Source organism: Kogia breviceps, chromosome X (genome assembly GCF_026419965.1).
Source record: "Kogia breviceps isolate mKogBre1 chromosome X, mKogBre1 haplotype 1, whole genome shotgun sequence".
In the NCBI taxonomy this organism is placed as follows: domain Eukaryota; kingdom Metazoa; phylum Chordata; class Mammalia; order Artiodactyla; family Physeteridae; genus Kogia; species Kogia breviceps.
Window position 1 is genome coordinate 75,374,376 of NC_081330.1, and position 24,331 is coordinate 75,398,706.

Genomic DNA, 24,331 nt, shown 5'->3' on the forward strand with positions numbered 1-24,331 from the left:
TGGGAAGAGTATTCTTGGTTGTAGGTTCTTCCCTTTCATCACTTTAAATACTTTGTGCCACTGCCTTCTGGCCTGCAGAGTTTCTCCTGAAAAGTCAGCTGAAAACCTGATGGGGATCCCCTTGTATGTTATTTGTTGCTTTTCCCTTGTTGCTTTTAATGTTTTTTATTTGTATTTAATTTTCATCAGGTTGATTAATATGTGTCTCAGCATGTTCCTCCTTAGATTTATCTTGCATCCTCTCTGTACTTACTTGACTTTGGTGACTGTTACTGTTCCCATGTTAGTGAAATTTTTGTCTATAATGTCTTCAAATATTTTCTCAGGCTGTCTATCTTTCTCTTCTTCTTTTGGGACCCCTATAATGCAATTGTCGGTGTCTTGAATGTCCCAATGTCTCTAGGACTGTCCTAATTAATTTTCATTATTTTTTCTTTATTCTTTTCTATGGCAGTAATTTCTCCCAGTTTGTATTCCAGCTCACTTGTCCATTCTTCTGCCTCTGTTATTGATTCCTTCTTGTGTATTTTTCATTTCAGTTTTTGTGTTGTTCATCTCTGTTTTTTCTTTAAATCTTCTACTTCTTTGTTAAACAGTTTTTGTATCTTCTTTGTCTGTGCCTCAATTCTTTTTCAAAGATTTTGGATCTTCTTTACTATTATTCCTCTGAATTCTTTTTCAGGTAGATTGCCTATCCCCTCTTCATTTAGTTGTTCTCGTGTGTTTTTATCTTGTTCCTTCATCTGCAGCATATTTCTCTGTCATCTCATTGTATCTAACTTTATGCATTTGTGGTAATCTTTCCACAGGCTGCAGGGTCATAATTCATCTTGCTTCTGGTGTCTGCCCCCTGGTGGGTGAGGTTGTCCAGGGGCTTGTGTAGGTTTCCTGGTGGAAGGGACTGGTGCCTGCCCTTTGGTGGGTGGAGGTGTGTCTGGTCCCTCTCATGGGCATGGCCATGTCAGGGGGTGTGTTTTTAGGTGGCTCTGAACCCAGTATAACTTTAGGCAGCCTGTCTGCCAATGGGTGGGGCTGTTTTTCTATTTTGCTGCTTGTTTACCTTGAGGCATTCCAGCACTGGAGCCTGCAGGCTGTTGTGTGCCGCTGGGTATTGTTGCCAAAATGAGGACCTCCAGGAGAGCTCACGTCAATGAATAATTCCTGGTTCCTGTGCTATCAATTTCCTTTCCCCCACAGTGAGCTACTGCCGACCCCCATCTCCCCTGGAGACTCTTCAAGCCCCTTAGGTGGGTTTCACCTAGTTTCCTATGGAGGTACTACTTTGTGCTGGGTCCCAGTGCATGTGAGATCTTGTATGCACCTTCTAAGATTTGAGTCTCTGTTTCTCCCAGCCTTGTGGAGCTCCTGCATTCAAACCCCACTTGCCTTCAAGGATAAATGCTATGTGCGTTTTTCTTCTCAATTCCAGACCTTCACACTGTCTTGGAGGGCTATTTTTACATACAAACATCCCTCTATAGCCTGCAGGGTTTTAATATTTTTTTACTGAGAGTGCTTTTTTTAGTATGGATGTCTACCACTTCCTCCCTCAGTGTATGCTGGCCATTATCTCCTATATAGGAGGTATGACTGAGGTTGTGGTGACCAGAGCCTGCACTGGATATTGAGCAGGGTTTTCCCTCTGCTCTGTGGTTGTTACTGTCCTATCAGGGGTGGGATCTGCTCCCTAGTTGTTGGAATAGAGGCCCTGGGATCTGTTTCTGGGCTTTGCTTCTGATCTGTGGTATGAGGTAGGCAGGATTGGAGCACTCCCACTGGGAAAGAAGCCAATGAGTATTCTTCCTCTGGAGCTGTTCACCTATGAGTGTACTCTGCTGTATCACCTTTCACAAGTTGTGTAGGCTCACAAATTCCACTTTTGTTTTCACTGCTCTCGGCCTTACCTTAACTGTCGGTATGCTGGCAATTGGTCCCCTTGCCTCTTAGGCATTGTTTTCATCAGGCCACCGGCATAGATCCACTGAAGTCAGGTCCCTGGACTGCAGTAATCATGCACTTGGACATGCTGTGGGTGCTATGGGGCAGCTCAGACTCTCACCTTTTCCAACCCCCACATGTAGGTATCCATAAAGCCCACAGCTGCTAATGCTAGACTCACCTCAGCTGCAGGGGAACTCGTCCATTCAGATGTTCCATAGATGCTGAGATTACAAAGCTGCCTGTGGGTGTGTAAATCCATGGTTTTCAAAACTGTGAGGAGAGATTTTCAGCTCTTCTTCCTTAGTCGCACAGTCCGTGGGGCTCAGCTGTGGTTTCAGCCCCATCTCTGCGTGTGGCCCACCCACCAACATCTGGTCACAAGGCTACCCCAGAGCACACGAGCCTGCTCTGTTGGGACTGGGGTGGTGGTGGAGCTTGACTGGGGTATATGAGCCCACCCCAGAGGAGGTCTATTTATATGTATATGGGATTTTTTGCATTGTTGAATTTTATTTTATTTATTTTTTATACAGCAGGTTCTTATTAGTTATCCATTTTATACATCTTAGTGTGTATATGTCAATCCCAATCTCCCATTTCATCACACCACCCCAACGCCCCTGCAGCTTTCCCCCTTGGTGTCCATACATTTGTTCTCTACATCTGTGTCTCAATTTCTGTCCTGCCAACTGGTTCATCTGTACCATTTTTCTAGGCTCCACATATATGTTTTAATATATTTGTTTTTATCTTTCTGACTTACTTCACTCTGTATGACAGTCTCTAGATTCATCCACGTCTCTACAAATGACCCAATTTCGTTCCTTTTTATGGCTGAGTAATATTCCATATATGTACCGCATCTTCTTTATCCATTCGTCTGTCGATGGGCATTTAGGTTGTTTCCATGACCTGGCTATTGTAAATAGTGCTGCAATGAACATTGGGGTGCATATGTCTTTTTGAATTATGTTTTTTTCAGGTTATATGCCCAGTAGTGGGATTGCTGTGTCATGTGGTAATTCTATTTTTAGATTTTTAAGGAGCCTCCATACTGTTCTCCATAGTGGCTGTATCAATTTACATTCCCACCAACAGTGCAAGAGGGATCCCTTTTCTCCACACCCTCTTCAGCATTTGCTTTTTGTATATTTTCTGAGGATGCCCATTCTAACTGGTGTGAGGTGATAGAAGGTTTGATTTGCATTTTTCTAATAATTAGTGATGAACAGCTTTTCCTATGCTTCTTGGCCATCTGTATGTCTTCTTTGGAGAAATGTCCATTTAGGTCTTCTGCCCATTTTTGGATTGGGTTGTTTTCTTAATATTGAGCAGCATGAGCTATTTGTATATTTTAGAAATTAATCCTTTGTCCGTTGATTTGTTTGCAAATATTTTCTCCCATTCTGAGGATTGTCTTTTTATCCTGTTTGTAGATTCCTTTGTTGTGCAAAAGCTTTTAAGCTTCAGTAGGTCCCATTTGTTTATTTTTTTTTATTTCCATTACTCTAGGAGGTGGATCAAAAAAGATCTTGCTGTGATTTATGTCAAAGAGTGTTGTTCCTCTGTTTTCCTCTAAAAGTTTTATAGTGGTTAGTCTTACAGTTATGTCTCTAATCCATTTTGAGTTTATTTTTGTGTATGGTGTTAGGGAGTGTTCTAATTTCATTCTTTTACATGTAGCTGTCCAGTTTTCCAGGCACCGTTTATTGAAGAGAGTGTCTTTTCTCCATTATATATCCTTGTGTCCTTTGTCATAGATTAGTTGACCATAGTTGCGTGGGTTTATCTCTGGGCTTTTTATCCTGTTCCATTGATCTATATTTCTGGTTTTGAGCCAGTACCATATTGTCTTGATTACTGTAGCTTTTTAGTGTAGTCTAAAGTCAGGGAATCTAACTCCTGAAGCTCCGTTTTTTTACCCTCAAGACTGTTTGGCTATTCGGGGCCTTTTGTCTCTTCCATATGAATTTTAAGATTTTTTGTTCTAGTTCTGTAAAAAATGCCATTGGTAAATTGATAGGGATTGCATTGAATCTGTACATTGCTTTTGGTAGTATAGTCATTTTCACAGTATTGATTCTTCCAATTCAAGAACATGGTAGATCTCTCCATCTGTTTGTATCATCTTTAATTTCTTTCATCAGTGTCTTATAGTTTTCTGCATACAGGTCTTTTCTCTCCCTAGGTTGGTTTATTCCTAGATGTTTTATTTTTTGTTGTTGTTGCAATGGTAAATGGGAGTGTTTCCTTAATTTCTCTTTCAGATTTTTCATCATTAGTATATAGGAATGTAAGAGATTTCTACGCATTAATTTTGTATCCTGAAACTTTACCAAATTCATTCATTAGCTCTAGTAATTATCTGGTAGCACCTTTAGGATTCTCTATGAATATTATCCTATCATCTGCAAACAGTGACAGTTTTACCTCTTTTCCAATTTGTATTCCTTTTATTTCGTTTTCTTCTCTGATTGCTGTGTCTAAGACTTTAAAAGTAATGTTCAGTAATAGTGGTGAGAGTAGACATCCTTGTCTTGTTCCTGATCTTAGAGGAAATGCTTTCAGTTTTTCACCATTGAGAATGATGTTTCCTGTGGGTTTGTCATATATGGCTTTTATTATGTTATGTTAGCCTCCCTCTATGCCCACTTTCTGGAGATTTTTTTATCAGAAATGGATGTTGAATTCTGTCAAAAGCTTTTTCTGCATCTATTGAGAAGATCATATCCTTTTTTTTTCAATTTGTTAATATGGTGTATCACATTGACTGATTTGCATAGATTGAAGAATCCTTGCATTCATGGGATAAATCCCACTTGATCATGGTGTATGGTCCTTTTCATTTTTTGCTGGATTCTATATTTTGCTCAGGATTTTTGCATGTATATTCATGAGTGATATTGTCTGTAATTTTACTTTTTTGTTGTATCTTTGTCTGGTTTGGGTATCAGGGTGATGGTGGCCTCATAGAATGAGTTTGGGAGTTTTCCTTCCTCTGCAATTTTTAGGAAGAGTTTGAGAAGGATTGGTGTTAACTCTTCTCTAAATGTTTGACAGTATTCACCTGTGAAGCCATTTGGTCCTGGACTTTTGTTTGTGGAAGATTTTTTTTGTTTTTTTTGTGGTACGTGGGCCTCTCACTGTTGTGACCTCTCCTGTTGTGGAGCACAGGCTCCGGACGCCCAGGCTTAGTGTCCATGGCTCACAGGCCCAGCCACTCCACGGCATGTGGGATCTTCCCAGACCAGGGCACGAACCCATGTGCCCTGCATCGGCAGGGGGACTCTCAACCACTGCGCCACCAGGGAAGCCCTGTTGGAAGATTTTTAATCACTGTTTCAATTTCATTACTTGTGCTTGGTCTGTTCATATTTTCTAATTCTCCCTTGTTCAGTCTTGGAAGGTTATAGCTGTCTAAGAATTTGTCCATTTCTTCTAGGTAGTCCATTTTATTGGCATAGAGTTGCTTGTAGTAGTCTCTTAGCATGCTTTTTATTTCTGTGGTGTGTGTTGTAACTTCTCCTTCTACATTTCTAATTTTATTTTATTTATTTATTTATTTATTTATTTATTTATTTATTTATTGCGGTACGCAGACCTCTCACTGTTGTGGCCTCTCCCATTGCAGAGCACAGGCTCTGGATGCGCAGGCTCAGTGGCCATGGCTCACGGGCCCAGCCGCTCCATGGCATGTGGAATCTTCCCGGACCGTGGCACGAACCCGTGTCCCCTGCATTGGCAGGTGGACTTGCAACCACTGCGCCACCAGGGAAGCCCCTGTAATTTTATTGATTTGTCTTCTCTCTCTTTTTCTTGTTTAGTCTACCTAATGGTTTATCAATTTTGTTTATGTTCTCCAGGAATCAGCTTTTAGTTTTATTGATCTTTGCTAACATTTCCTTCATTTCACTTTCATTTATTTCTGCTCTGATCTTTTTTATTTCTTTCCTTCTGCTAACTTTGGATTTTGTATCTTCTTTCTCTAGTTCATTTAGGTGTATGGTTAGATTGTTCATTTGAGATTTTTCTTGTTTCTTCAGCTAGGCTTGTATTGCTATAAACTTCCCTCTTAAACTGCTGTTGCTGCATCCCATAAGTTTTGGATCATCATTTTTTCATTGTCATGCATCTCTAGGTATTTTTGGATTTCCTCTTTGATTTCTTCAGTGATCTCGTGGTAATATAGTAATATATTGTTTAGCCTCCATGTGTTTGTGTTTTTTATGTTTTGTTCCCTTTAATTGATTTCTAATTTCATAGCGTTGTGGTCAGAAATGATGCTTGACATGATTTCAATTTTCTGAAATTTACTGAGGCTTAATTTCTGACCCAAGATATGATCTATCCTGGAATGTTCGATGTGCACTTGAGAAGAAAGTGTAATCTTCTGTTTTTGGATGAAATGTCCTATAAATGTCAATTAAATATCTCTGGTCTGTTGTGTCATTTAAAGCTTTTGTTTCCTTTTTAATTTTCTGTTTGGATTATCTGTCCATTGGTGTAATTGAGGTGTTAAAGTCCCCCACTATTATTGTGTTACTGTTGATTTCCTCTTTTATAGCTATTATCTTTTGCTTTATGTATTGAGGTACTCCTGTGTTAGATGCATATATATTTACAACTGTTATATTTTCTTCTTGGATTAATCCCTTTATCATTATGTAGTGTCCTTCCTTGTCTCTTGTAATATTCTTTATTTTAAAGTCTATTTTATCTTATATGAGTATTGCTACTCCAGCTTTCTTTTGTTTTCCATTTGCATGCAGTATCTTTTTCCATCCCCTCACTTTCAGTCTGTATGTGTACCTAGGTCTGAAGTGGGTCTCTTGTAGACAGCATATATACAAGTCTTGTTTTTGTATCCATTTAGCAAGCCTGTGTCTCTTGGTTGGAGCATTTCATCCATTCATGTTTAAGGTAATTATCATTATGTGTGTTTCTATTACCATTTTCTGAAGTGTTTTGGGTTTGTTATTTTAGGTCCTTTTCTTCTCTTGTGTTTCCCACTTAGAGACGTTCCTTTAGCATTTGTTGTAGAGCTGGTTTGGTGGTGCTGAATACTCTTAGCTTTTGCTTGTCTGTAAGGATTTTGATTTCCCCATCAAGTATGAATCTGATCCTTGTCAGGTAGAGTAATCTTGGTTATGGGTTCTTCCCTTTCGTCACTTTAAATATGTCATGCCACTGCCTTCTGTCTTGTAGAGTTTCTGCTGAGAAATCAGCTGTTAACCTTATCGGAGTTCCCTTGTATGTTATTTGTTGTTTTTCCCTTGCTGCTTTCCATAATTTTTCTTTGTCTTTAATTGTTGCCTATTTGATTACTCTTTGTCTTGGTGTGTTTCTCCTTAGGTCCTCCTGTATGAGACTCTCTGTGCTTCCTGGACTTGGGTGGCTATTTTCTTTCCCATGTTAGGGAAGTTCTCAACTATAATATCTTCATATATTTTGGGGGGTCCTTTCTGTCTCTCTTCTCCTTCTGGGACTCCTATAATGTGAATGTTGTTTTTAATGTTGTCCTAGATGTCTCTTATGCTGTCTTCATTTCTTTTCATTCTGTTTTCTTTATTCTGTTCTGCAGCAGTGAATTGCACCATTCTGTCTTCCAGGTCACTTATCCGTTCTTCTGCCTCAGTTATTCTGCTATTGATTCCTTCTAGTGTAGTTTTCATTTCAGTTATAGTATCATTCATCTATGTTTGTTTGTTTGTTAATTCTTCTAGATCTTTGTTAAACATTTCTTGCATCTTCTCGATTTTGCCTCCATTCTTTTTCCGAGGTCCTGGATCATCTTCACTATCATTATTGTGAATTCTTTTTCTGGAAGGTTGCCTATCTCCACTTCATTTAGTTGTTTTTCTGAGGTTTATGTGTGTGTGTGTGTGTGTGTGTGTGTGTGTGTGTGTGTGTGTGTGTGTGTGTGTTGTTCATGGGCCTCTCACTGTTGTGGCCTCTCCCGTTGTGGAGCACAGGCTCCAGATGCACAGGCTCAGCAGCCATGGCTCACGGGCCCAGCCACTCCGCGGCATGTGGGATCTTCCCGGACCGGGGCATGAACCCATGTCCCCTGCATCAGCAAGCAGACTTTCAACAACTGCGCCAGCAGGGAAGCCCTGTTTTTCTGAGCTTTTAACTTGTAGTTTCATCTGGTACATAGCCGTCTGCCTTTTCATCTTGTTTCTCTTTCTGTGAATGTGTTTTTGTTCCACAGGCTACAGGATTGTAGTTCTTCTTGCTTCTGCTCTATTTATATGTTACTTAATACAAAAATAACATATTCATTAGCTTAAAAAATAAATTTTATTTTTTAATGACCTCATGTGTTTTCTTTTCAAGGGAAATGACTGGTAAATACCATCAACTATGTGATCAACTCCTTTGTATTCTAAAGTAATAGTTTATGACCTAAGTGTTCATTTGATTAGGGAACTTAATTATCAAATTCACAGTATAAAACACATTTCTAAAAGCATTTCTTATGAAAAATTGAAAAGCCACTATTTTCCATATAAGGACCATTGAATTTACACTTTGGAGGGCATTATTTAAATCATATGGCTATATTTCAAAGATTCTTGGCAATTAAAGTATAATACTTTCACAAGAGAGATAATCCTTCCATTGTGCTCAGCTTATATTCTAAAATTGTATTACTTCCTTTTTTTCTGTTTTAGCAGTCCTATCTATATCTTTTGTACCATCCAGAGCCGTTGACTGTTTGGCTTTTAAACATATCCATTTTGCATGACTAATCATATTCTTGAATAAAATGTAATTTTACTTTCTTATTTTATTATTAATACTTATTATGAAATTTGTTTTTTATAAAGTACTTTAGAAACATATACAAAGTATAATAAATAAAATACTGAGCATTTGAGAACTCAGATTAAAAAAAGCAACATTACAAATAGAGTGAAAGCTCCCCATATATCCCTCACAGATCACATTCATTTCCTACTCCTTAGTAGATAACCAGTATCTGTAATTTCATATATAGCATTTGTTCTTTGTTTTATAATTTTTGAGTATAGTTGATTTACAATATTGTGTTAGTTTCAGGTGAACAGCAAAGTGAATCAGTTATACATATTCATATATTCCCTCTTTTTTAGATTATTTTTCCATATAGGCCATTACAGAGTATTGAGTTCTCTGTGCTATACAGTAAGTTCTTATTAGTTATCTATTTTATATATAGTAGTGTGTATATGTCAATCCCAATCTCCCAATATATCCTTCCACCCCTTTCCCCCATGGTAAACATAAGTTTGTTTCCTACATCTGTGACTCTGTTTCTGTTTTGTAAATAAGTTCATTTGTACCATTTTTTTTAGCTTCCACATATAAGCGATATCATATTATTATTTTTTTTTCTGAAATACTTTACTTAGTATGATAATCTGTAGTTTCATCTATGTTGCTGCAAATGGCTTTTTTCATTCTGTGTTATGACTGAGTAATATTCCATTGTACCACATCTGCTTTATCTGTTCATCTGTTGATGGACATTTAGGTTGCTTCCATGTCTTGGATATTGTAAATAGTGCTGCAATGAACATTGGGGAACATTTTCTTACTCCTTCTTCTTTTCATAAGTGTATTAATTGTTTCAGGTGGTAACTAAATGAAATGGCCACTACTCAACTGTTTTTTCACCCGCAAGTACAGCCTTTTCATGTTGTTCAAGTGAATACACACACACACACACACACACACACACACACACACACACACACAGAGGCTTCTTTTTGAACATTATATAAAGGTTATCGTGTAGTGTTCTCCCTCCACTTGATTTTTTTACTCAATTTCATATAATATTTAAATACACCCATGCTGCTCTAAAAAGTCCTTTTAAATTCATTTTTGCTGATATATAGTATTCCATTACATGAGTTTTCCACCATACTTTATTCATTCTCTTGTTAATGTACATTTATTATTGCTTCTAAGAGTTTTAATTTTTGACGTTTTTACTTACATGAATAATGCTACTATACTCATTCTTGCACATGTCCTCACAAGATTCTCTAGTTAAGTATATATAGAAGTTGCAGAGAATTAGAGTATACATACATTTAATTTTTCTAGACAGTAGCAATTTTTTCCAAATTAATAGACCACTAATATACTCTTACCAGAGTGTAAAGGGTTCCTTTAAGCTCTATCCTTACCAGAACTATTTGTCATTTTCAGATTTTAAATTTTCCCCCATTTAGTGGATATAACATGTTTTCTATTTGAGGTTTTAATTTGCATGTCCCTAATTATTAACAAAGTAATGAATTGAAACGTTTTAGTGCATTTATTTTCCATTCACTTATCCTCCATTGTGATGTACCTGCTCATTGTCTGCATATGGTGTTAGGGTAATACTGGCTTCATAAAAATTAATTAGGAAGTGTTTCCTGTTTTTCAGTTTTTTGGAAGAGTTTGTGGAAGATTTGTATTCATTCTTCATGAAGTATCTGGTAAAATTCACCAAATGATAAATTTTAATTAATAATTCAGTCTTGGGCTTCCCTGGTGGCGCAGTGGTTGAGAATCCGCCTGCCGATGCAGGAGACACGGGTTCGTGCCCTGGTCCGGGAAGATCCCACATGCCGCGGAGCAACTAAGCCCGTGAGCCATGGCCGCTAGGCCTGCGCGTCCGGAGCCTGTGCTCCGCAACGGGAGAGGCCACAACAGTGAGAGGCCCGCATACCGCAAAAAAAAAAAAAAATAAATAATAATAATAATAATAATAATAATAATTCAGTCTTTTTACTCATTATGAGATTTTTCTGATTTTTCTGTTTAGTTATTAGTCAGTTTCAGTAGTTTGTGTATTCTCTAGGAATTGTCCATTTCATCCAGTTTATCTAATTTGGTGTCATATCATTGTTAATATTATCCCTTTATAATCCTTTTCACTTCTCTAAGGTCAGTAATAATGACCCCTATTTCATTCCTCATTTTACTAAATTGTCTCTTTTTTCATGATCAGTGCAGCTGAAGGTCTGTCAATTTTGTTGAAATTTTCAAAGAACAAACTTTTGGTTTCATTGATTATCTCTATATTTCTATTCTCTATTTCATTAATTTCCTCTAAAATCTTTATTATTTCTTTCCATATCTTTGCATTTGGGTTTAATTTTTCTCTCTCCAGTGTCTTAAGGTAGAAAGGCTACTGAGTTGAGATTTTTCTTCTTTTGTAAGATTGGCATGTACATCTATAAACTTAGCTCTAAACAGTGCTTTAGTGGTACCCAAGATGTTTTCATATGTTGTGTTTTCATTTTCATTCATCTTCAGGTATTTTCCAATATTTTGTGTGACTTATTCTTTGATTCATTGGTTGTTTAGGACTGTGTTGTTTAATTTACACATATTTGTTAAGTTTCAAAATTTCTTGGGTATTGATTTCTAATTTTATTCCATTGAAGTCATAGAACATACTTTGTATGATCCCAATCCTTTAAAGTTTATTGAGGTTTGTTTTATGTCCTGGCATATGGTCTACTCTGGTGAATATTCCTGGTGTGTTTGAGACGAAAGTATATTTTGCTTTTTTTGACTGGAGTGTCCTATGGATGTCTTTTATGTCTGATTGGTTTATCATGTTGTTCACGTCTTCTGTTTCCTTGTTGATCTTCTGCTTAGTTGTTTTATCTAATACTTAAAGTGGGATATTGAAGTATGCAACTATTATTGTTGAATCATCTATTTCTCCTTTCAGTTGTCAGTTTTGCTTTATGTATTTTGGCACTCTGACATTAGTGCATATATGTTTATACTTTTTGTATCTTCCTGATGGATTGATCTTTTGTTGTTATAAAATGGCCCTGTTAATCTCTAGAAGTATTTTTTTTTCTTTTAAAATATATTTTGTCTGATATTGGCATAGCATGCAACTTTCTTTTGGTTGCTATTTGCATGATATAGCTGTTTCCATCATTTCATATATATATTTCTATTGAGTTTTTATTGGCATATAACATTATATGTTTCTATCTTTTTACATTTAATCTAATTTGTATCTTAGAATTTAAAGTGTGTTCTGTAAAAAGCATATTATTGTATCCTTTTTAAATGCAGTCTGAAAACCTTTGCCTTTTGATAAATTTGTTTAATCAATTCTCATTTCATGTTACTACTAATGTGTTTGTGTTTACATCTATTATTTTTATTTTTATTTTCTATATACCTCATTTCTTTGCTTTTCTGTTACTCTTGCTGCTTTCTTTTGCCTTTAATGAATATTTTCTAGTGTAACAATTTAATCTTTTAATGACTTTTTTCTCAATATATTTTATTTTTTATTAGGTGTTGCTCCAGGGCTTACAATATACATCTGAATTTACCAGACTCTATTTGATATTTATACTAACTTAATTCCAGTGTGATATAGAAATGGCCACTCCTATTCCTTCTATTTGTATTTCCTCTTCCTTTATTGTTCTATTATTATAATACCTATTAAGTCTAAATCCAATAGAGCTTTGTTCCAAGTGCACCCTTGTGCTATTGTTGTGAAATATACTGCATTACTATTTGTTATAGATCTAAAAATATAATACTTTATACAATTGGTTTTTAAATCAGCTATGAGAAAAACAAAGAAATGCAGTTATACTGCTTTATATAATTGTCTAATTACCTTTATTGGTGCTGTGTGTGTGTGTGTGTGTGTGTGTGTGTGTGTGTATTCAAATTACTGTCTTATGTCACTTGTATCAGTCTCAAGAGCTTTCTTTACCATTTCTTGCAAATTGGGTCTTCTGGTAAAGAATTCTTTCAGTTTTTAAAAAATCCTGGAATGTCATTTTCCATCTTCATTTTCATAAGACAGATTTGCTCAGTATCAAATTTGTGATTGAAGTTTTTAAAAACATTTCTTTCTGCACTTAAAATATATCATCTCATTGCTTTCTGTCCTCCATTGTTCTTAAGGTGACATGAGCTGTTGATCTTTTTAGAGTCCCTTTGTACATGATAAGTCACTTTTCTCTTGCTGCTTTCAAGATTCTCTTTGCCTTTCTCTTGTGGCATTTTTGGTGTGATGTGTCTGGGTATAGATCTCTTTCAAATTATCCTACTTCAAACTCACTGGGCTTCTTGGATGTGTAGATCAATCGTTTTCATCAAATATGTGATATTTTCAGGCATTATTTTTAATATATTTTTCCTACTCCTCTCTTTCTCTTCTTCTCACATTTCTTTTAATTTATTTTACTTTATTATATTTTATATATTTTTTCATTATATTTTTCTCTCTTCTTCAGATTGCATAATTTCTATTAGTCTATCTTCAAGTGTGCTAATTTTTTCTTCTGCCAACTTAAATCTGCTGTTAAAGCCCTCTAGTGAGTTTTTTGGTACTTTTCACCTCCCAAGTTTGAATTTAATTATTTTAAAAATAATTTATTTTGCTTTATTGACATTCTCTATTTGAGGAGGCATTGCTGTCATATCTTCCTTTACTTTTTTTAAAGCAAGGTTTTCCTTAGTTCTTTGAAAATATTAAAAATATTTTTCTGCAAATTCAATATCCAGGCCTTTTCAAAGGCTATTTTCCATGTGAATCAGCCACACTTTCTTTTTCCTTTGCATCTTATAATTTTTTGGTCTATAACTTGACATTTTAGATAATATATTATAGCAACTCTGAATTCTGATTTACTATCCCCTCCCTACATACACAGCTTGCTGGCTTTATTTTGCTGCTTACTGGTTTGTTTAGTGACTTGTCTGTACTGTTTCAGTGAAGGCCATTTCCCCTGTAGTGTACAGCCTCTGATGTTGCTCCTCAAGGGCACTGCCTTGGGCATGTGCTCATTCACCCTGACACTAATAATAGTTTTACCAAGGGTATCTTTAACTATCTCTTTCACTCATCTCTCTGTTAAATTATCTGCCTCTTTTGGTATCAAACTAAGCTGTTAACCCTGAGTAATTATTAGCTGATTGCTACATTGACTTTAACAATACCCAGGGACATAAGTTGTTTCACAGTGATTCAATTTAATTTGGGTCCCTTTCAGTGGTAGGCTTTGATGCCAGTGTTTCAGCCTTGCTCCATCCTTCCATGTCTCTTCTTAGCCACCTCTTTCCTTGTTTTTCTTCTGTTAAACTGGCTGTTCTATGGTTTAGAGAGCTCATGAAGATACCACCTTCCTCTTAATCGGTTACCATCAAAAACTCAATTATATTTGAGAATATCCTTAGGCTTGAACTTTCTCATACTGTCTTTTAAATAAAGTCAGTTCCTTTGGGGATAGATTTGGAGCTCTGTTCTTATGGCATGCTCCTTCCCCTCGGTAGAACCTCTGCAAAAATGACCTGGGAGCTGGGGATGGGGTCAGTGAAATGCTTCTCTCAGAATCACACCCATGCTCTATGAACAGGGCATTCAGTGGAAGCAGAATCCCCTGGTCTTCTCAGCTTTTCTCTCCCTTCATAGAACCATCGTACTATGTGTGAACAGGCACAGAGATGATTTGCGACCATTATTCTCATCCTGCTGTTTCTAGAGTCGAGATTCTGCTGTATGAGTAGGGACTGTGTTGAAAGAGAGAGCTCCAGAACTCTTCAACATGCTTTCTTGGATAGAGCTTCTGCAACCTGGTGCTGAGTGTGGGATGAGAAATGCTGAAGACCTTCTTGGGGAGAGAGAGACCTATCTTCTTGGCTGCATCTGGCCATAGCAGGGCTTCTATCTTGCTGAATTGGCAAGAAAAGATGCAAAGTGGCAGATTGTGGCTCAAATGCCCTAGACTTTCACTGTTCTCACTGACATTTATGAGATTTTACTAAATGTGTTTATCCATTTATGACATCAGGAGAGTTTCTAGAGATCATAAGTGGATGTGTTTTTGTTTCAATGATTTTCTCTATTTATGGTTGTTTTGCTGGGGAGAGGATCCATGGAGTGCCTCTTACTCTGATTTCACATCTCTCTCCTAACTCAGAGAATCACTTGACATATGAAAAATATACTGTATTAATAACAATCTAACCAAACTTTATAAACACCCTTAAGCCTTTTTCCCCTAAATCTATATTTCCTATGCTATATTTTGGTCTTCCTCTTTTATATGTCACTGTCCTTTAGTCACAATAGCTGCCATGAAGTAAGAAGCAGATGTCTGATAAAGTTCATCAGTAGAAATCCCCACAAGTTATGAGCCTGGAGTGAGAAGAGGGGTACCTGCTGAGCGGGTTGATGGTTTCACATGGCCTGGTTATTAAGCTCGTGGTCTAATGGAAAGGATAATGCATGTTGACTAGGACTGATTTGACTTAGGTACTATGTATGATTAATAATCTATATGTACTATGCAATATTTATAAGACGTACATGCTTATAAACATGGGGTAGATAATGTAATGCATGATTATACATATAATGTAATGTATACATATAAGATGTATGTACTTATTAATGTGGTAATACAAATATGCACGATGTACATAGTAGTATGTGATAAAATGGGCTGTTTTGATATTGACATAATACTTAATAATCCTGTAAATGTCTTATAATATAATTTCAGGGAATAGTTTAAGTAGAATTTCAGCTTTGGGTGCTGGTGGTGAAGCTTGGGGCTTCTTCCTTGAGTCTTAGGGAGGTGTATTGTTCTCCTCTTCTGGTTTACAAGACCAGGATGATGTGATATACTACTAATACTCTTCATTTCAGGAGATTGTTTTTAATGATGCTAGTTACTGGTATTAGCACTAGAATCAAAATAAAGTGTAAAATAGATGTGAGTTGTCTGATAATGATGAAGGGAAGTTCTACAGGTTGTCCTCCAGTCCATGTTAGTGTTAGTAGGTCTGCCACTAACACTCAAAATAAGAACTGGCTAAGGAGTCGGAATGTTATGCTTTGTTGTTTGGATGTGTGGTGTTGGGATAAATGCTAGATTTAGGATTGAGAGTAATAGGGCTAAGTATCCTCCTAGTTTGTTGGGGATTGATCACAGAATTGCATATGCGAATAGAAAATATCACTCTGGTTTAATATGTGGTGGTGTGTTGAGTGGGTTTGCTGAGATGTAGTTGTCAGGGTCTCCTAGCAAGTCAGGTGAAAATAGGACTAGTATTAGTGAGGCTAGGATTAGTAGTAGAGCACATAGAATGTCACTGATTGTGTAATAGGGGTGGAGTGAAATTTTGTCTGTGTCAGATGGGTTTCCTGTGGGATTGTTGGATCCTGTTTCATGGAGAAATAGTAGGTGGACAGCTGCTAGTGCTGTAATGATGAAGGGGAGAATAAAATGAAAAGCGAAGAATCGTGTGAGTGTTGCTTTGTCTATGGAAAAGCCACCTCAGATCCATTCAACAAGAATGATGCCAATGTATGGGATTGCTGAGAGCAGGTTTATAATGACTGTTGCCCTAAGAATGACATTTGTTCTCATGGTAGTACATAACTGAAGCATGCTTAGCTTATACTTGCTTCAAGCCTTTGCTCTAGCTATTTTCTCTTTCTGCAATGCTTTTATATTCATAAGGCTCACTCCGCATTTACTTCAGATCTCTATACAAGCATCACTTAATCATTGAGATTTTCCCAGACCACTGTATCTAAAATACCATCTCCTCTTCTCATTCCCTCACAATTTTCCATTTTATCACCATTTAATATATTCTGTGTAATATATTTTATTTATTTGTTTATCCTCTCTTTCCCATAATTGCACATAGTAGACTTTTCATTATTATTGTTTGAAGGAATGAATGGGTCATACTATGACAATTTTATCTATCTCTAGAGCAGCATTGTCTAATAGAATTTTCTGCAATGATTGAAATGTTCACTGTTTGCACTGTCCAATATGATAGCTGCTAGTTACATTTGGCCATTGAAGATTTGAAATGTGGCTAGTGCAACTGTAGAACTATGTTTTAAATTTTAGTTAATTTAAATTTAGATTAAAATAGCCAAATGTGGGTATGGCTGCTTGCCAGCCCAGGTCCAGAGAGTCATATGCTTTCCTATGGGGACTTTGCAAGGCTTATTTTTAATCTTCTGTTTTCATTCACAGTGTTAATTCCACCATTCCTCACACTGTTGTCATTTATCCTACATACTGGTATAATAGCTGTTAATAAACAAGTGTGGGAATTCTGTAAAATTGTCTACAAATGAAATCAAGTCCTCAGTTCTGCTTGATTTTGGAAATGAGCATCTAATTTTCTCCTCATTGCTTTTTTCATATGAAATAATTATTTAAGATGCAGTTTTGTATACACATTCAATGCCATATTTTTTGTAATTAAATTGGATAAATTACTGATACACATTACAACATGGATAAACCTCAAAAACATACTAATTGAGTGAGAATGCACTTCCTGGGATACAGAGAGGAAGATGCTCTAAGAGGTTCCTCAGTGTGGGTGAGTAAAATGTCCTGGATGTGAGAAACAGGTCCAGATAATCTGTGCTGTGTGTTCAGATGTGCATATATTTCTTATACGTTGACTAAAGTAGTTTTAGAAGTATCAAGTACCTCAAAGAAACTCAACTCTAAATTGATGGATGACCACACACAAATTACATTCCTTGTGGGACTACTCCTGTGTATAATGAATAGATAACTAAAAAGCTAGATCATCTAAGAGAGAAGAAGGAAGTTCTGCAATGCTGTGTGGCTGACAGGGTCTTGGTGCTCCAGCCAGGTATCAGGCCTGTGCCTCTAAGGTGCGAGAGCTGAGTTCAGGATATTGGTCCGCCAGAGACCTCCCAGCTCCATGTAATATCAAATGGCAAAAGTTCTCCCAGAGATCTCTGTCTCAATGCTAAGATGCAGCTCCACTCAATGACCAGCAAGCTGTAGTTCCGGACACCCTATGCCAAACAACTAGCAAGACAGGAACACAACCCCACCCATTAGCAGAGAGGCTGCCAAAAATCATAATAAGGTCACAAACACCCCAAAACACACCACCAGACTTGGTCCTGCCCACCAAGAGAAAAGATCCAGCCTCATCACCAGAAAACAGGCACCAGTCTCCTCCACAAGGAAGCCTACACAACCCACTGAACAACCTTAGCCACTGGGGGCAGACACCAAAAACAATGGGAACTACAAACCTGCAGCCTGTGAAAAGGAGACCCAAAACACAATGAGTTAAGCAAAATGAGAAGACAGAGAAACACAGCAGATGAAGGAGCAATGTAAAAACCCACAAGAACAAACAAATGAAGAGGAAATAGGCAGTCTACCTGAAAGAGAATTCAGAAAAATGATAGTAAAGATGATCCAAAATCTTGGAAATAGAATACACAAAATGCAAGAAATATTTAACAAGGACCTAGAAGAAATAAAGAGGAAGCAAGCAACGATAAGCAACACAATAAATGAAATGAAAAATAGTCTATATGGGATCAATAGCAGAATAACTGCGGCAGAAGAATGGATAAGTGACCTGGAAGATAAAATAGTGGAAATAACTACTGCAGAGGAGAAAAAAGAAAAAAAAGAATGAAAATAATTGAGCACAGTCTCAGAGACATCTGGGAAAACATTAAATGCACCAACATTCCAATTATAGGGGTCCCAGAAGTAGAAGAGAAAAAGAAATGGACTGAGAAAATATTTGAAGAGATTATAGTTGAAAACTTCATTAATATGGGAAAGGAAATAGTCAATCATTTCCAAGAGGTGCAGAGAGTCCCATACAAGATAAATTCAAGGAGAAACATGCAAAGACACATATCAATCGAACTATCAAAACTAAACACAATGAAAAATAGGAAAAGCAGCAAGGGAAAAACAACAAATAAAGTACAAGAGAATGCCCATAAGGTTAAGAGCTGATGTTCCAGCAGGAACTCTGCAAGCCAGAAAGGAGAGCAGGACATATTTAAAGTGATAAAGGGGAAAGACCTACAACCAAAATTACTCATTCAGTATCTCATTCAGATATGATGGAGAAATTAAAACCTTCATAGACAAGCAAAAGCTGAGAGAATTCAGCAGCACCAAACCAGTTTCACAACAAATGCTAAAGGAAGGAGACACAAGAGAAGGAAAAGGCCTACAATAACAAACCCAAAACAATTAAGAAAATAGTAATAGGAACATACATATCGATAATTACCTTAAATTTAAGTGGATTAAATGCCCCCACCAAAAGATATAGACAGGCTGAATGGACACAAAAAAAGGACCTGTATATACGCTATCTATAAGAGACCCACTTCAGACCTAGGGACACATACAGACTGAAAGTGAGGGGATGGAAAAAGATATTCCATGCAAATGGAAATCAAAAGAAAGCTGGAGTAGCAATTTTCATATCAGACAAAATAGACTTTAAAATAAGGATTATTACAAGAGACAAAGAAGGGTACTACATAATGCTCAAGGGATCAATCCAAGAAGATAATATAACAATTGTAATTCTTTATGCACCCAACACAGGAGCACCTCAATACATAAGGCAAATGCTAACAGCCATAAAAGGGGAAATCGACAGTAACGCAATCATAGTAGGAGTCTTTAACACCTCACTTTCACCAATGGACAGATCATCCAAAATGAAAATAAATAAGGAAACACAAGCTTTAAATGATACATTAAACAAAATGGATTTAATTGATATATATAGGACATTCCATCCAAAACCAACAGAATACACTTTTTTCTCAAGTGCTCATGGAACATTCTGCAGGATAAATCATATGTTGGGTCACAAATCAAGCCTTGGTAAATTTAAGAAAATTGAAATCATATGAAGTATCTTTTCTGACCACAGCTCTATGAGGCTAGATATCAATTACAAGAAAAAATTCTGTAAAAACTACAATCACATGGAGGCTAAACAATACACTACTTAATAACCAAGAGATCACTGAAGAAATCAAAGAGGAAATCAGAAAATACCTAGAAAAAAATGACAATGAAAACATGATGACTCAAAATCTATAGGATGCAGCAAAAACAGTTCTCAGAGGGAAGTTTATAGCAATACAATCCTAACTCAAGAAACAAAAAACATCTCAAATAAACAAGCTCACCTTACACCTAAAGCAATCAGAGAAAGAAGAACAAAAAAGGCCAAAGTTAGCAGAAGAAAAGTAATCAAAATGATCAGATCAGTAATAAATGAAAAAGAAATTAAGGAAACAATAGCAAAGATCAGTAAAACTAAAAACTGGTTCTTTGAGAAGTTAAGCAAAATTGATAAAGCATTAGCCAGACTCAAATGGAAGAAAAGTATGAAGACTCAAATCAACAGAACTACAAATGAAAAAGAAGTAACAACTGATGCTGCAGAAATACAAAGGATTATGAGAGATTAGTACAAGCTGGTATATGCCAGTATAATGCACAACCTGGAAGAAAAGGACAAGTTCTTAGAAAAGCACAACCTTCCGAACCTGAACCAGAAGAAACAGAAAATATACACATACCAATCACAAGCACTGAAATTGAGACTGTGATTTTAAATCTTCCAGCAAACAAAAGCCCAGGACCAGATGGCTTCACAGGCGAATTCTATCAGACATTTAGAGAAGAGCTAAATGTCACCTATCCTTCTCAAAATCTTCAAAAATATAGCAGAGGGAGGAACACTCCCAAACTCATTCTACGAGGCCACCATCACCCTGATACCAAAACCAGGCAAAGATGTCACAAAGAAAGAAAATTACAGGCTTATATCACTGATGAACATAAATGAAAAAAATCATCAAAAAATACTAGTAAAAACAATGCAACAGCACATTAATAGGATCATAGAGCATGATCAAGTGGAGTTTATTCCAGGAATGCAAGGATTCCTCAGTATACACAAATCAATCAACGTGATACACCATATTAACAAATTGAAGGATAAAAACCTTATGATCATTTCAATAGATGCAGAAAAAACTTTTGACAAAATTCAACACCCATTTATGATTAAAATTCTCCAGAAAGTAGGCATAGAGGGAACTTACCTCAACATAATAAAGGTCATGTATGACAAACTTGCAGGCAACATCATTCTCAATGGTGAGAAACTGAAAGAGTTCCCACTAAGATCAGGAACAAGACAAGGTTGTCCACTCTCACCACTATTATTCAACATAGTTTTGAAAGTTTTAACCACAGCAATCAGAGAAGAAAAATAAATAAAAGCAATCCAAATCAGAAAGAAGAAATAAAGCTGTCACTGTTTGCAGATGACATGATACTATACATAGAAAATCCTAACGATGCTACTAGAAAACTACTAGAGCTCATCAATGAATTTGGTAAAGTAGCAGGACAGAAAATTAATGCATATAAATCTCTTGCATTCCTATACACTAATGTTGAAAAATCTGAAAGAGAAATTAAGGAAACACTCCCATTTACCACTGCAACAAAAAGAATAAAATACCTTGGAATAAACCTACCTAAGGAGACCAAAGACCTGTATGCAGAAAACTATAAGACACTGATGAAAGAAATTAAAGATGATACAGACAGATGGAGTGATATACCATTTTCTTGGATTTGAAGAATGAACATTGTGAAAATAACTATACTACCCAAAGCAATCTACAGATTCAGTGCAACCCCTATCAAACTACCAATGGCATTTTTCACAGAATTAGAAGAAAATATTTCACAATTTGTGTGGAAACACAAAAGACCCCAAATAGCCAAAGCAGTCTTGAGAAAGAAAAATGGAGATGGAGACATAAGGCTCCCAGACTTCAGACTATACTACAAAGCTACAGTAATCAAGACAGTATGTTACTGACACAAAAACAGAAATATAGATCAATGAAACAGGATAGAAAGCCCAGAGATAAACCCACACACATATGGTCACCTTATCTTTGATAAAGGAAGGAAGGATATACAATGGAGAAAAGACAGCCTCTTCAATAATTTGTTGTGGGAAAAGTAGACAGCTACATGTAAAAGAATGAAATTAGAACACTCCCTAAGACCATACACAAAAATAAACTCAAAATAGCTGAAAGACATACATGTAGAGCCAGACACTAAATCTCTTAGCTGAAAACATAGGCAGAATATCTATGACATAAATCACAGCAAGATCCTTTTTGACCCACCTCCTAGAGAAATGGAAATAATAACAAAAATAAATAAATGAGACCTAATGAAACTTAACATCTTTTGCATAGCAAAGGAAACTGTAAACAAGATGAAAAGACAACCCTCAGAATGGGACAAAATATTTGCAAATGAAGCAACTGACAAAGGATTAATCTCCAAAATTTACAAGCAGCTCATACAACTCAATATCAAAGAAACAAACAACCCAATTCATAAATGGGCAGAAGACCTAGACATTTCTCCAAAGAAGACACACAGTTTTCCAACAAACACATGAGGAATACTCAACATCACTATTGATTAGATTGATGCAAATCAACACCATAATGAAGTATCACCTCACATCTGTCAGAATGGCCATCATCGAAAAATCTAAAAACAATAAATGCTGGAGACGGTGTGGAGAAAAGGGAACCATCTTGCACTGTTGGTGGGGTTATAAATTGATATGGCCACTATGGAGAGCAGTATGGAGCGTCCTTCAGAATCTAAAAATAGAACTACCATACGACCCAGCAATACCACTACTGGGCATATACCCTGAGAAAACCGTAATTCAAAAAGAGTCATGTACCACAATGTTCATTGCAGCTCTATTTACAAGTAGCCAGGACATGGAAGCAACCTGTTTCCATGGAGAGCTGAATGAATAAAGAAGATGTGGCACATATATACAATGGAATATTACTCAGCCATAAAAGGAAACAAAATTGAGTTATTTGTAGTGAGAGGGATGTACCTAGAGTGTGTCATACAGAGTGAAGTCAGAAAGAGAAAAACAAATACCATTGCTAACACATATATTTGGAATCTAAAAAATATATAATAATAATTTCTGAAGAACCTAAGGGCAAGACAGGAATAAAGACACAGACGTGAGAGTGGACTTGAGTATATGGGGAGGTGGAGTGGTGGGCTGGAATGAAGTGAGAGCATGGCATGGACATATATTCACTACCAATTGTAGAATGGATGGCTGGTGGGAAGCAACCACATAGAACAGGGAGATCAGCTTGGTGCCTTGTGATCATCTAAATGGGTGGGATAGGGTGGGTGGGAGGCAGATGCAAGAGGGAGGAGTCATGGGGATATTTGTATATGTATAAATAACTGATTATCTTTCTTGTAAAGCAGAAACTAACACATCATTGTAAAGCAATTATACTCCAATAAAGATGTTGAAAGAAACATACTAATTTAAAGAACATAGTAATAAAAGACCATATGTTATATGATTGATTTTATATAGAATTTCTGTAATAAACTAATCCATAGAGAAAGAAAGTAGATTAACATTTGCCTGTGGTGGTGGGGGGAAGGGGAAAGAAGGAATTGGGTAGTGACTAGTAAAGGGTATGGGGTTTCTTCTATGAATAATAAAAATATTGTATAATTAATTGTTGTGATGGTTGTATAACTGAATCAACTAAAAGTCACTGAGTTGTACAGTTAAATATTTATATATGTGTGTGCATGCAAGCACTTCTGTATGTTTTTTTCTTGGCTTCTTCCCTCAGATATTCTGATTTAGTAGGACCTAAGATGGGAGTCTGCATTTTAAACAAGGAACCAATTCGATTCTAATGCAGGTGGCCACAAATTATTATGAGAGAGACTGTCTTAGGCAAGATTGTATTCCTTATTTTACTTTCTTCAAGAAATTTGTGATGAAGTATGGAGGATGCATAACTTTATCCTAGGTATATGCTAATACCTTGGCCTCCTTTATACTATGGTTATATTTTGAGCTAAAATTTTCAGATCTGGGTGATGTTGACACCACTTTGTATGACAGGCCATTGCTACTTTAGGCAGATTATGACAGTTGCAGTGGGGTACTCAGATGGTTTTATCTTCTCAGTTGAAATTTTTTTTCATTTATTTTCAAAACTAGAATTGGTATTTTCCATAGTATTCCCTCTGCCATAGGTTTCAAAGTAATTGTAAAACCTCTTTCTCTGCATTATCCTACTCTTCCTATTTCATGATATGCATCTCAGGTGGTTGGTTGGCTTATCTAGTGAGATATTTGAAAGAAAGCCTACATAGGCCAGTGTATGTCTACATGTGGTGGTAGGCAACCTGTGTCTGAATCATCTGGGATGTTTGTTAAACTTCCTGGGGCCCAAGCTTCAAAGTCTCTGAATGTGGAGCCTAAGAATCTGGATGAATATTATGCATACTAAAGTTTGAGAACCACTGACTTAGGTAGTGATCTTTGTCTTTGAATTTTCTAATATACAACTTGAGAAGAGTTTTAAATTTCTTCTAATTTTTCTTATATTATTTATTATATTTGTTATTCCTGGGAAGGTTAGAATTTTGCTTCCACACTT

The 24,331-nt window shown here is 36.5% G+C and overlaps 1 protein-coding gene across 4 annotated transcripts in view; it reads left to right on the plus strand.

The window, feature by feature from the left end:
- Positions 1-24,331, plus strand: part of OPHN1 (oligophrenin 1) — a 731,745-nt gene that overhangs the window by 471,185 nt on the left and 236,229 nt on the right. The gene's annotated exons all lie outside the window — the stretch shown is intronic.